This window comes from Phalaenopsis equestris, unplaced genomic scaffold, assembly GCF_001263595.1.
Source record: "Phalaenopsis equestris unplaced genomic scaffold, ASM126359v1 Scaffold000002, whole genome shotgun sequence".
In the NCBI taxonomy this organism is placed as follows: Eukaryota; Viridiplantae; Streptophyta; class Magnoliopsida; order Asparagales; family Orchidaceae; genus Phalaenopsis; species Phalaenopsis equestris.
The window spans coordinates 43,805,318-43,819,598 of record NW_018164444.1 but is presented as its reverse complement, the minus strand read 5'-3'; the positions used below and the strand labels follow the sequence as shown (position 1 = coordinate 43,819,598).

The window sequence follows — 14,281 nt, the reverse complement described above, 5'->3', positions numbered from 1 at the left end:
AAACTACTCAGACCTCATGAGAAAGATACGACAAAATATGAATTTCATAAATAAAAGAAAGTTTATACAACAACAACAACAACAAACACTACTTATCTTTAACTCTTTCTCAAAGCAAGTCCCTTGTAGCTCCTCTTGCACTCTTTCTCTCTTTACAAGACTCTTGATTTTCTCTTCAAAGATGTAGGCAAGAAGAAATCTCTCACTTCTCTCCCTCTCCAACAACTCTTAGGAGAAATCACACTCAGACTCACCACAATAAACAATACAAACTCAATGACACACTAGCCCCTTTTTTCTCTGATCAATTTTCACTCTAAATAGAGCATAATGTCGGTTTTCCAAGAGGTGTATCCAATAACTCTTCAAAAAGCGTCCAAATTGATCGATAGCATCCAAATTGATCGATTCTTCTAGAAATTTGCCCAACACCGACATTGGCGCCGTCGCACCTATGGTCCGAATTATTTCTTGTACTCTCTATCAAATGGCGCCATCGGTGCCTAGTTTAACACCGTCGGCGCCCCTGCTGTTCTGGACTCCTTCATGCTGGTGCCGTTAGCATCCATACTGGCGATGTCGGGTCGGCGCAGACTTTTTCTTCCAAAATGCCATTTGGATTCCAATTTTGACTCCAAATTCCATCATTTTTGTTTCAAGTGCTAAAAATCATCAATTTTCAATAAAATATGAAAAATACCTTCCTTTAAAGCATAATATCACAAAAAATAAGTATAAAATATATGTCAAAAAATGCATATATTTTTTATGCATCAGTCGTCATAGATGGCAATATCTGTTATTTTCATAGAGATTGCCAACTCTAACTCAGTGATTAGCGCTTCATGTTTTGCTTCTTTGTTGGTACATGACTCTATCAGTTGGTAGGAGAATCTCAACATTTCCTTATATGGTGTGATGAAAATCAAACTAATTCCTGCTTTGCCCGGAATACATGTTCCCATTCTTTTGTCTTTTCTAGCTGACAAAGCTCCATCGAAGTACATCTCTCAGCATTGCGCACTTGAGAATTCCATTTGTAATACTTTCTATTTGTTGTACATGTTCATTTGGTAATTAGTCATTGAGTCGGGACCCAATTGGAAGTGGGTGTGCTGCGAGAAAATCTGCTAAAATCTGTCACTTGATAGCGTAGAGGGAAACAAAAGTAATATTGAATTACAATAAAATCATTGACCATCTTGCTAGACGTCCGGAAAGTGTTAGTCGGGTCATCAAAGATTGCAACGGATTAACTTTTGAAATTAAGGTAATCTATGAGAAAGTATGTAGTGACTAAGCTTTTGTGTGGCAAAAATTAAAACTAGGCAATGTTTTCAATGGGGGGATACTTTACTTTCATCGGTATTAGACGACAAATCAAGTAATAAAGCACATTTTCTTTACCCTCGTCATTGACCTGAGCCAATAGGACACCGAGAGAGTCGTCTAAGGTAGCGATATAAAGTATCAACGGTTTTCTCGGGATAGGGGCTGCCAAAAAAAGAGTTGTCATTAAATATCGCTTAACGTTTTCAAAGGTCTGCGGGCATTTCTCTTCCCAGATGAATTTGACATCCTTTTTAATTAATGCTGAGAAGGGCTGACACCTACCTGAGAGATTAGAAATAAAGCGTTTTAGATATTCCAACTTTCCTTGGAATGAGCGTAGTTCCTTCAAAGTTTTTGGAAGACGCATTCTAAGATAGTCTTAATCTTATCCGTGTCAATCTCGATACCCCGATGACGAATAATGAATCCTAGAAATTTTCCGGAGGTGACGCCAAAAGTGCACTTTAAGGGATTCATCTTGAGATTATATTGTCATAATAGTTTGAACACGATCCTTGAATTGTACAAATGGTTTGTTTTCTGTTTACTCTTGATGATCAAATTATCCACTTAACATTTCACTTGGTTATGATTGTGGTCATCAAAGATCTTCGTCATAGCTTGTTGATATGTTGCTCCGACATTCTTTAACCCGAATAGCATCACTGCATCCAATCGGCATTATGAAAGCTGTAAGTGTTGCATCTTCTTGAGCTATCTTGATTGGATTACATCTTGATGATCCATCCATGAAGGAGAAAATCTCATGTGTCAAAGTGATTTCCACCATCATTTCTGATATTGACAACATAAATTCATCTTTTGGACATCCTTTGTTCAATTTCCTGAAGTCGACACAAACACAGATCTGTCCATTTTCTTTTTAACTGATACAACATTGGCTAACCATGTAGGGCATTGTTCTTATCTTACAAAGTTAGCATTTATCAATTTCTTCACTTCGGCAATGACTTATTGCTCTATCTCAAGGCGTGTCCTTCTGGGAGCTTGCTTTATTAGGGTTATATCTTTGTCCACTCTTAGCTTATGCATTGCGATTTCTGGGGATAATCCTAGAATTTCATCATAAGTCCATGTGAAGCAATCTTTGAATTTTGAAAGTAACTTGATCAATTATGAAGATTCTTCATTGCTGAGTAGAGAACTTATAAATATAGGCCAGGGTAAGGTACTTCAGAGCTACTCTTCCGTCCCAAGGTTAATTTCCTTCAATTCATCAGCAGTTGACTTAATTTCTTTCTCAAATTCTAGCAGGGCATCTTCTATTAACTGATCTTGAGAGTCTTTCTCTACTTCGAAGCGATCCTCTTCCGACCTGCTAGTAACGACTATACAAAATTTTGAATCATCGACTGGTTCTACAGTACCAAATCCGAGACCCTCTTTCGTATTGGGAATTCGGCTTTTAACATTCCAAAATTTTTCAAAAAGTTTTAACTTATCTTTTGGCATTTGTTTAGGCAAATATCCTTGTTGAATTAACTTTTGTACACAAGGATAAAAGTAACTAAAAGGTAACTCCATTAATTCATTAGAATTCTCATCCAAATTTACATGATTTTTAAGATTAGAAGAAGTAGAAGCACGATAAAATTTGATCGGCTTTGAACCAATGCTACGAATTTTCTTGACCTCTAAACTCTTTAATTTTTGAGGGAGAACAGAGTAAGGGTCATGAAATTCACATAGTGGTTTATCCATTCATACATCCTCTCATATTCGCTTTTCTCCATATCATCTAAGGATATCTTGTACAGTGGTTTCTTCTATTTTATCATCATCATTTCTTCCTTAGAGCTTTCTTCATCATCAATGTTGATGGTCGGCTTGGTCCATCCAACAATTATATTGGCACTTCCCCATCCACATCCCCGGCCTCGACCTCGGGTGCGCGAACTAAAAGAACCCTCACCAACTTGTTGTAAGAGAGTGGTGGAAGATCGCTGAAGCAAAGCTGAATGTCTTTTCCCTCTTGATCCTTCTAAATATTCACTTTTATTTGTCACCACTTCGCGAGAGAAGACAATTTTCTTTGGAGGTGCGTCAGACAGCGTTTTGATGAATGCCAATTTCATGAACTAAAAATGGTTGTAAATCTCCCTTGATGCAATGTTCTTGTCCTTCTTTGTAAAATTTGATGCACTAATGTAGAGACGACGAAACCATGTCGTGTTCATGAATCCACGGTCGACCAAGTAAATTATTGAAAGAGGTCTCGACGTCGATGAAATGGAATTTAGCAGTTGTTGCTAGTTCTCCAACTTTCATAAGCAGTGTAATTAGAAGAGGAGTGGCTCAAGAAGAAGAAACCCACCCAAAACAGAGTCACTGACAACATGAAGTGCACCAGAGAACTTACGGTCCAACAAATTTAGAAGTTGAATGATCATATGTTGTATGTCATCTAAAGTGTGCCGACCTAGAGAAGAGATCAACAACCACGAGGTGAAGGGTCGGTACCCAATGTCAAAAAAGTCCCACAATTTTAGAAGAGAAGGTGACTCTCGGAACTTTGATAATTCAAGATCAACACCAATCGATTGGCGTCAAATCAGACATTTTGAGTTGTCCCGATAGCTTGACAATGTATTCTCCAGAAGAATCTATGAGGTTGAGCCCCATGAACAATTGAGGATTCAAACAGTAATCCCAAAGAGATTTAACAATTATAAAGAGAGAAGTACATTGAAGGCAGGCTTGGTGCTAGACGAACATGAGGCCCACTTGACCAATTAAGCAAAGTCATGCAAGCCAAACGAATAAGCCCAAAATCGACCAGGCTGCGAGGCAGACAAGATTATGACTAGATGATCCAAGCCTGTACCATTCGACCTAAAAAAAAGAACAAAAAAACATCCAAGCCAACCACTATAGAAAAACTGACCCAAAGCGATAGTCTATCCCCTAGAAGAGCTAATGTAAGAGAATATCTAGTTACACAACATCTCTGACCATCCCATGGACACCCTAGAAGGACCTCGTCAGTGATTAAGGATGGACAACCAAGCCATATCGGCTAGCTGACCGATACCGAACAAGCTCAGCAGGACGAGCTGATCCCGTCAACCAGAAGTGAACTAAACTTGGTCGATCGAGTTAAAAAGTAGGACCATAAACCTATGCATGTAATATACCAGAAATATCCTATCACGACATCCTTTGAAGTAAAGACATAAACGTAATATCATCATTATACAATTTTCTGTATAAATAGAGAAATTATTTTATGAATATGATACGATAGATTATTGTTCATTCCTTCTCTCTTTCTCTCTCGCTATGTTCTTTGTGTGAGACGTACGGAGAAATAATGATTCAACATGCTAACAAATTTGTAAATTAAAAAAAAGTACATTACAATTTTTAATCCATATTTCATGATTAACTTTTATTAATACCTGATTATGAAGATTATGTGGTTCATTTAGATGTGATATGATATGGCAATTGAATGTTTAATTCATTATAAGATGATGAATTTTTTATTATGGATGTTAACCTTTTCCCTCAACGTTCAAGTGAAAACAGAAGATTGTGCCGAGGGATAAGCTCCAATGAGATATGAAAAATAAAGTAATGTATATTCTTCGGCAGTCAACCTTCCTACTCAATTTGTCGTTTATCTACGAATGCACATGTCCGGCGCCAACGGCCTCCTGCTCCCATTCCCATCGCTCTCTCACTCTCCTCTGATCTCCAATTCTAAATTGGGGTTTGGTGGCGATGGCCGGAGGAGAGACTAGCAATCATGTCGGCGATCGAAAACATTTTCCCGGGAAGATAACGGTGCACGTCTTCCTCACTTGCCTCATGGCAGCAACCTGCGGTCTCATATTTGGTTACGACATCGGGATATCCGGTACAAGTCAAATCTAGCTCAGATAATCTCTGTTTCTCGATATTTTCAGGCTTGCTTGTCTTCTCTACTAATTTGGTGTTGGATCGAAGGCGGGGTGACATCGATGGATTCATTTCTGATGAAGTTCTTCCCAACGGTGTACAGTAAGGAGAAGGGGGAGACGAGCACGAATCAATACTGCAGGTTCGATTCCCAGGTTCTAACCATGTTCACATCGTCCCTCTACCTCGCGGCGCTCATCACTTCCTTCTTTGCGTCTGCGATTACTCGGGCCCGTGGTCGGAAATGGTCCATGTTCACCGGAGGTGCAATTTTTCTCGCCGGCGCCGCTCTCAACGGCGCTGCGATGAACGTTGCTATGCTTATCATTGGTCGCATTCTGCTCGGCATCGGCGTCGGCTTCACAACGCAGGTGGCTTTATTTTTTCTTTTTTGGGAAATTTGCGCGAATTTAATCTTTAAACCCAATAAAGGTCAATTCTCAAACTTCGTCGCAGGTGGCAGTTTCTACATATAATTAATGCTAAAAAAATATTGCCTTATTAATTTTGTATTGGTTTCGGGGATTTGGGTTCTTTCCGGTTTTATAATATTTACTGTTTGATTCAATTCCATTTTATTATTAATCACATAAACCAGGCTGCTTCAATTCACAATATTTCACCTAAATTTGTTGTTATATTTTTTCTAAAATTTCGAAATTAAATCAAATCAAATAAGCTGATTCAGATTTAGCTCAAACAGAACTCAAACGATCCAAAATATTCAATATTTTTTTATATCAGTTCAGTTCTTCAATCTAGCCATATTCTTCTCCATCTCTACCCGAGTCCCTTGCAATTGATTCTCAACGAAAATTTCAATGAATCAAAGTTTATATGATCCAAAAGCCCTGATGGCTGCTTCAAATCTTCAGTCTGCGCCAGTTTATATTGTTGAAATGGCGCCGGCAAATATCCGAGGCATGCTCAACAACGGCTTCCAGCTCATGATCACAGTCGGCATCCTTGCTGCCAACATCGTCAATTACGGCACCGCTAAGATCAGAGAAGATCAGGGGCGGCGGGGGATGGCGTATCAGCCTTGGCCTGGCTGCCATCCCGGCTGCCATCATCACCGCTGGCTCCCTCTTCCTCCCTGACACTCCCAGCTCCCTCATCGAGCGCGGCCACGAAGACGAAGCCCGCAAGATACTGAGCCAAATCCGCGGCAATAACGACATCCAAAAAGAGTTCAACGAGATCAAGGCAGCTGGTGAGGAGTCAAAGAGGGTGAAAAATCCATGGCGCAGCATAGCTCAGCGACAGCACCGCCCGCAGCTTATGATGGCCATCTTAATTCCCTTTTTCGAGCAACTAACGGGCATCAACGTCATCATGTTCTACGCCCCTGTTTTGTTCAAAACAATCGGATTCAAAAGCAATGCTTCACTCATGTCCGCCGTCATCACCGGCTTGGTGAACGTTTTGGCTACGTTCGTATCTATCTTCACAGTCGATCGCGTTGGCCGGCGGGTGCTTTTACTGCAGGGGGGAGTCCAGATGCTCGCTTGCCTGGTATGCTCTACTCTCTTTGCTTTTTTTTCAAATTTTTTTTTATGTAAAAGAACATAACTTATCCAATTTAGGATTCGATATTCACAAAGTCAATTTCAAAGATTTTTTATACAAATAAAGAAAAAATTAGTTCGGGGGTAATATTTCAATCTATTCAAAATTAATTTTTGAAAAATAATCGAACTTTTTTTTTTCTTGAAAATTATGCTCAACGTGCACCATTTGAAGTCTTGAGTTTATGGTGGGAGGTGAACCATCAACTACTATATCATAAATAAATGTCCTACAAAAGTAAGCTTAAATCAAATTGTTGATGAATTTTATCATATTAATTTTATAATGGGGACTTATATACATAGCACTCAAAACATATCTATTTACATTTCTCACACCTAAACTTTCATATTTACATGTAAAGCACCTATCTATTTACATTTCTCACACCTAAACTTTCATATATACATGTAAAGCACTTAAAATTATCTAAAAACACAAATTAAGCACTCTGTTTTCTCCCCTGTTATCCACTTCGTTTCCCCAAGAAGAAGCTGCTAAGCGGGGGCCTACAATCTGCCAGCGGGTATTCGCTTCTTCCCTTCCGACAAAGTGCTCAGGCACCATTACCTTCGAAGGAAGGTCATGCTAACACTCTATGTCGCCACTTTGACCCTTTGGGCCTTCATTGTTAGTATATTAATCCATTTCTTAATTCTCTAATGCCATTAAAAACACAACACAGGCTATTTAGCTCTAGGATTCATAAATGATCGAGCTTATAAATTCCTCAAGTTGCCGGAATTAATGGGGATAAGGCGGCTCGAGAAAAAAGGGAGAAAAGACGAACAAGAGAACATAAGGGATTTAGGTGTTTTATATGTAAATATGGAGGTTTACGTGCGAGATATGTAAATATATGTTTTGAGTGCTATGTATGTTAATCCCCCTTTTATAAATTGCTTTCTTATAAAATTTTCATTATTCTATATGTGGTCATTGGCTTAATATTTCACTATATTCGTTTGAGTTGTAAGAATTTCAGTTTAGTTTTTTTTCCCCCAAGAGTTTGGTGTTGATTTTTTGCAATGTTATATAGTTTTTTGAATTGAAGTTTTATTTTATAATTGTATATTCACTCTGCTAAATCGGAATCAGTCCTGTGAATCACACCCAAAGAATAGAAAATAAAATAGGAAAGAAAAACAGTGAAAGAGAGAGAGTGTGTGTGTGCATAGCAAGAATCCAGTTCTCTAAAGTTCACAAATGAACCCCTTATTTATATATTATTATGGAGGGATAAAATGGAAAATTATATTGGTACCATTACTTTTATTGGAATGTTATAGGATATATCAAGTATGTATATAAAATAAAGGAGCCTATAGTTCAGATGCCCTATCTTTCGACAATAACCTATAGTCTTTGGGTTTGCCTGGTACATACGACTTGACTATTGACTTAAAGCAATCAGTCAGCCCTGTTGGTTCTTTGGTCGTTTGAATTTCGCTCAATTTTAAAGACTTTGTTTAATTAGCATGAGCCAATTGGTCGGTTGTTTCGGTTTGACTGTCAACTGTTGACCTTCAGATAAGAAAGCCATGTTGCTGTGTTAGAACTAGGTTGTCAAGCAGAGAGTGACTTACTATTATCTAATAGGTAATGTACCATTTTTGACAAGAAGTATGTCTAGAAAGTTTGATAAATCTTTGGCGATGAGCTCTTTGGGCCTCTTGAAGAGTTTTCGAAGCCTTTATAGGGTGTTTGGTGGTATTTGAACAAGATTTTGACTAGTTTCACTCGGTTAGATAGGTCTCGATCTTCGATTCAGATGACCATAGTTCAGACAACCTGAATTCTGTTCTGAGGAGGTTATAGCTGGTCAGCATGACCCTTTGGTATTCTGCTGATGTGGTCTCTGCTACTCTCGATGAGCCACCCACCATCATACTTTTATTTTATGGTACGTTAAATTTTCACGAAATTCATGCTAACGCACTTTTAACGTACATATTTGGTTCTCCAATTCTCTTGGCTTTTGAAAGTCCTACTGCGAGAAAAATAAGAGAATTTAATGCAAAAAGTAGATTCAGTTATTTTTGCATTCAATACTTCAATAATTGAACTCCTTATATTTTTAGGTTCATGTCATCTATAAATAGGCCATGATTAGCAGTTTCATTACCTTTATCACTCAAGAATGTGTTGTTCTGTCGGTTGATTTCTATAGCATATTCAAGGAAAGTGGAATGAAGACCCCGATTTGTCATATTGCAGAGGAAAAACTGGAGAAAGCCTTTGGTGGCTCTGTGTCGCGTGCTTGCTGGAAGAAGGAGCTTGAGAGGAAGAAGTTACCAGAGGAAGGTTTCTGATCCAAGGGTGGAACCAAGAAACCTTGTGAAGGAAGATGATCCAAGGGTGTGAAGAAATACAAAATACATATAGATCGGTAGAAGGAGGTAAACCTGAAGATGTGAGACAAGTTAAACAACTTGCTTACAAAAAGGAATTGGTGGAAGACCTTGGAGATGAATGCCATCTAACTCATTGACCTTTCGACAAAAGGAATGAGGCTAATTTACTTGCGTTGACTTTTGTACTTGTTGTGATTAGCGATAAGTTGGCTTTCCATCTGCCCAAGGAAGGGTCAAAGCCTCACTACTTGAGGTTCAGAAGCCTCTGGTTTTGAAACCATACTTTGAGAATGAAACAAAAAATGTTGTGCAAGATAAGGGACCTATGGTTATAGAACCACACCTTGGTGGAGTGGCTCCGGGTGCCTCTCCAATTTCTGGTGAAAGTTGCCCCTTGTTTCAATGGGCTAAGTGAAATTATGCCATGGGTATATGATGGTGAACACCTTGGTGGAGTGGCTCCGGGTGCCTCTCCAATATCTGGTGAAAGTTGTCCCTTGTTTCAATGGTCTAAGTGAAATTATGCCATGGGTATATGATGGTGATAGTTGTAGTTATAATATTTTATTTCCTATTGACGCTCATTCATTGATGGAAGTGATGCGTTCATGAGCTTTGACTCACCACTACCAAGCTCCACCTAAGTACCCACTTCTATTGCAGCTGAAGGGATCTCGACCCAAAAACTAAGCAGGGAGCATCTCGTTCGAACCTAAAGTGTGCCGCAAAAGAAGGACTAACAAACTACAGTAGAATGCGGGGGTGGACTCGTTCCGAGAGGAGCTGGTGGCCCAAAGGTCGAGGCACTTAGAGGAGTTGTAGGCTCTTCAGATAGAGCTATTTGACGTTCAGTCAACTTGTTTAGTCATGTTAGTCCAAGCCCATTCCTTAAATTATAAAAGTTTAGGTTCGAAGGGCATGTGTTGTATGAGAAGTTGGTTCTGCGGAGGAAAGCCTTAGTCGAGGTGTTGAGGATCTACTTGTAGAATATTTTATAACTGAATAAAAATATATTTTTATTAATATTTTTGCAAAAATTAATTTTTTGATTTTTCTTTTCTCTTAATTTTTGTATTGATGCAATTTGGCCTTCTAGAGTTGATGTGTGGATTTATCGTGGCGTCTAAACTTTCACTTTCAACCACATATATAAGGGTTGACAATTTGATTTTTCTGCACATGTAGTTCCTTTTCTTCCTTTCTTTCGGTCGACTACTTGTTTACTTGATTTTTTCTCTTTACTCCACGGAGAAAAAAAAATAATCCACATCAAAGCAGTTCAAGACTCTCTACATGGTCAAACGATCTACCTTTTCGGCAACAAATACTGCCTCACTTAGGGAGGGATGTGTGTTTTTTCGGTGTTGTTGGTCCAGATAGTCGAGCGACATATGATTTTGCAAATGATTTGGTTTTCTATCGGGAGTAGTTCCAATTAGGACTCTAACTTCCACTTTGAAAGGAGCTTCGGTCCATCTTAAATCAGTATGGTATTATCCCCGCACATAAAAAGTTGAATTCAATCACCATAATTATTTAGTATTTTATCTACTACAGGCAGATGGAGGTCCCATGGTTCAAGAGCTTTTCACCCATGTGTTCTCCTTCCGGGTTGAGATGGATGAGCACATAGTCTTCTACATGACCTGAAAGTTCCATCTAACTAGCTTGGAAAACGAAATAAAGAATTGGAAGCAACGGTTTATTGTCGGGTTTTCCAAGGACTATGGTGGTCAAGTTTGACCAACTGGTGGCATCTACAAGAAGTTGAAGTCAGTGTCTCTTCGAATCTGATTATTGGCTTTGACTATCGAGGGTATACAACTATTCGTGGAACTTTACACTGAGGGGGTAGTTATGAACAAGGTTCATAACGTCGATAAATACAGGGAGATGATCATGGAAGTCTGGGTTGCTTTGGATGAGGCAGCGAGAAGGTGGAGGCTGGAGAGACTCTCTTAGCCCGTAAAGTAGAAGGCACGCAAAATGGTGGCCGATCCAAAATGATAGTGGAGATGAACGAGGAAGTAGTGTCACAAATACACAAAATGGTGGCCAATCCAAACTCTTCTTTCGCTTCTAGGCACTGACTAGCAAACTATGTCACAAATACTCTCTTGAAATAAAAAAATAGGTGATCACCCAAACAGACAATCCATTAAACCACTTGAATGCGAATTCTTTCATAATGGTGATGAAGAGGCAACACTTCAAAGCTTCAGTGATCATCATTAGGCCAGCTGATGACTCGAATGACGAGATGTGGACAATCGGTTCATTCCTGACTATTGTAAGAGTTGAGCGACAAAATTTTGAACTTCTTGGGATATTTAGCTTCAGAGATGTACTAGGAGAACACATTCTTTAGCTGGTGAGGGGCTTTCGTGCGCCTAAACAGCTGTCTATCCATCATCGTGGATTATGCACTATCTAGTACTTGTGATGTCCTCTCTTTCTTTGGCCAATAACACCCTTCAACCGTTAGGTACCAATTCTTCTCTTCGAGGGTTCTACTTTTAAGGGGCTTGATTTCATGGATTCTGCTGACCTTCTCAAGTTAGTGTTTCTCAGTTTACTTCTGTCATATGATCCAGCATCTTGTCTCTCAATTCTTGGATCTGTTGTTGTACAAATTCCTTGGTACACTCCACGCTTATTGTGTCTCCCTTATGGGTTTTTTATTCTTATGCTCATCTTTTTGACAGTGGCATGATCCACACTTACTACACCTTTAAGAATATTGAATATGAATATATTATGTGAATTACACCTAAAGAATATAGCATAGAGAAGGAGATAGAAAAGGAGAAAGAGTGCAAAGTAAGAATCTGAATCTCTAATATTCACTGATTAACACTTTATTGTAGAAATGAACCATCTATTTATAAAAAAGAGGGGATAAAGTGGAAAATTAAATGTGTAACCCTGCTTTTATGGGGGTGGTATAAGATTTTTCGGGTATACAGAAAATAAAAAGAGCCAATAGTTTGGTTGTCCTATCTTTCAACTGTTGAAGACCTGTAGTCCTTGGGTCGGCCAGGTAAAATTACCACCTCTATCAACTTGCGAAAATTAGTCGGCTCTGATGGTTCATAATTAGTCTGGATTTCACTCTGTGTTCTGAACTTCATTCTGTCGGCTTGAGTCAGTTATTTGGTTGTCTTAATTCGACTGCTAACTCTTGAACCTTGTCTTTGAAACAGATGTTGTTGGGGTAGAGTTAGACTATCATGCAAAGGACAAATCACTGTAATTTGATAGATAGTCTACCCCTTTTGACAAGTTGTTCGTCTGGAAGGTTTGATAAATGTTTGATGATGAGATTCTCGTGCCTCCTTAAGAAACTTGGAGGCTCCTGTTGGGCGCCTAGTGGTATTAGGACAAGCGTCGGACTAGTTCATTTCCCATGTTAGATAGTTCTTGATATTTTATTTGGATGACCTTCATTTGGTCGACCCGAATCTTGTTCTGAGGTGGTTGTACTTGGTCAGCGGGACCTTTTGGTTTTCTGTTGATGTGGTCTCTACTCCTTCCGATGGGCCATCTTTGACCATACTTTTCTCATAATCCCTTTAATTTTCTCAAAATTCAGGCGGACACATATGACGTGCTCTCATTTTATATATATAAATAAAACAAAGATTAGTTCTTAAGAAAATTCATGCCGTGTAAGACATGATAATTTGAAAGAAAAAATTTTATATTGAAGAACTATTGGGATAAAAAAATGTTGAAAATGTGTTTGAAAGTCGTTATGGATAAACAAAACATGTATTATTTATATGCTCGAAATTGTATAATGAAAAAAAATAAAAAAATAAAAAAATAATAAAGGTGAATTATTTATATGTTCGAATTTGTAGTACATTAATATGAGGCGATGGCTCTACAATTGAACATTTTCTCGGCATCGAAAAAGCTTATGGTCCAAGCTCACCGGCTGTAAATTAACAAACAAAAACTACATTCCAAGACTTTCTGACTGTCAATTCGGATCAGAATTTCCAGCAATTTCTTCGTTTTTTTTTTATTTTTTATTTCAAAGGACATCCAACTCGTTTTAATTACGTCCATACTTTCAGGTAACCATCGGCACGCTGATCGCCGTCATGTTTGGAATTTCCGGAGAGGGCGACATCGCTCGTCCCTACGCCTTCACAGTGGTGGTCTTTATCTGCATCTACGTAGCCGGCTTCGCGTGGTCTTGGGGCCCGGTAGGCTTGCTCGTGGTCTCCGAAAGCTTCCCACTGGTGATTCGATCGGCGGGACTCAGCATTGCTGTTTCGGTGAGCATGCTTTTCACCTTTGCCATCGCTCAGGCGTTTCTGGCTCTTCTTTGCAGGCTTAAGTTCGGGCTGTTCTACTTTTTCGGAGGTTGGGTGTTGATCATGACCGTCTTTGTGGCCTTCTTCGTTCCGGAGACTAAGGGAGTTCCAATTGAGGAAATGGTGGTGGTTTGGAAAGCACATTGGTTTTGGGGAAGGTTTATTTCGGATGAAGACGTTCATTTAGGTGGTATTAGTGAGATGGGTCATGGCAAGGCGGCAGATGCGGCAAGGCGTCGTCTGTAATCCTTGCAGTTCTGGTGGCCCCCGAAGGCTTTGAGCTCGCTATTGCTCTGTGGCTTCAAGAATGAGATTAATTTTATTTAGGACCTATTTGATTGAACGAATTTATAATGTTAGGGGTGCTTAAATTTAGCCTTTTGGTTCGATGAAAACCAAATATTATTTAATATTCTATTGAATTTAGAATTGACCTGCATTGCATGTCAAAATTAATTAATTTCAAATTCATCATACTTGAATGTTTTATAAACGCGTTGCAACTATGGCTCTTGCAGCCAATGCCAACCTAACACTGAAAACCATCATATGCCGGTTGCAAACTCCCACCTGCCCATTGCATATCAAAATATATAGTTGCAACCTTGCCTAAAAGATTACTCCTCTCTTTCTTCCAAATAATCTTCTCAGTTATTAGCGGGGGATTAATGTTGTGGTTCATCCATGATTTCACTAGAAAATATTATCAATTAGTTTAATATTTTAACTTACAATAAAATTAATTTGGCAGAAAGCTTTGATTTTAATTAATACTCTTTA

The 14,281-nt window shown here is 38.9% G+C and overlaps 1 pseudogene; it reads left to right on the top strand.

Annotated features, from left to right (window-relative positions):
* The first annotated feature begins 4,956 nt into the window (after positions 1-4,956).
* On the top strand, positions 4,957-13,916 carry LOC110039587 (annotated as a pseudogene).
* The last annotated feature ends 365 nt before the right edge of the window (positions 13,917-14,281 follow it).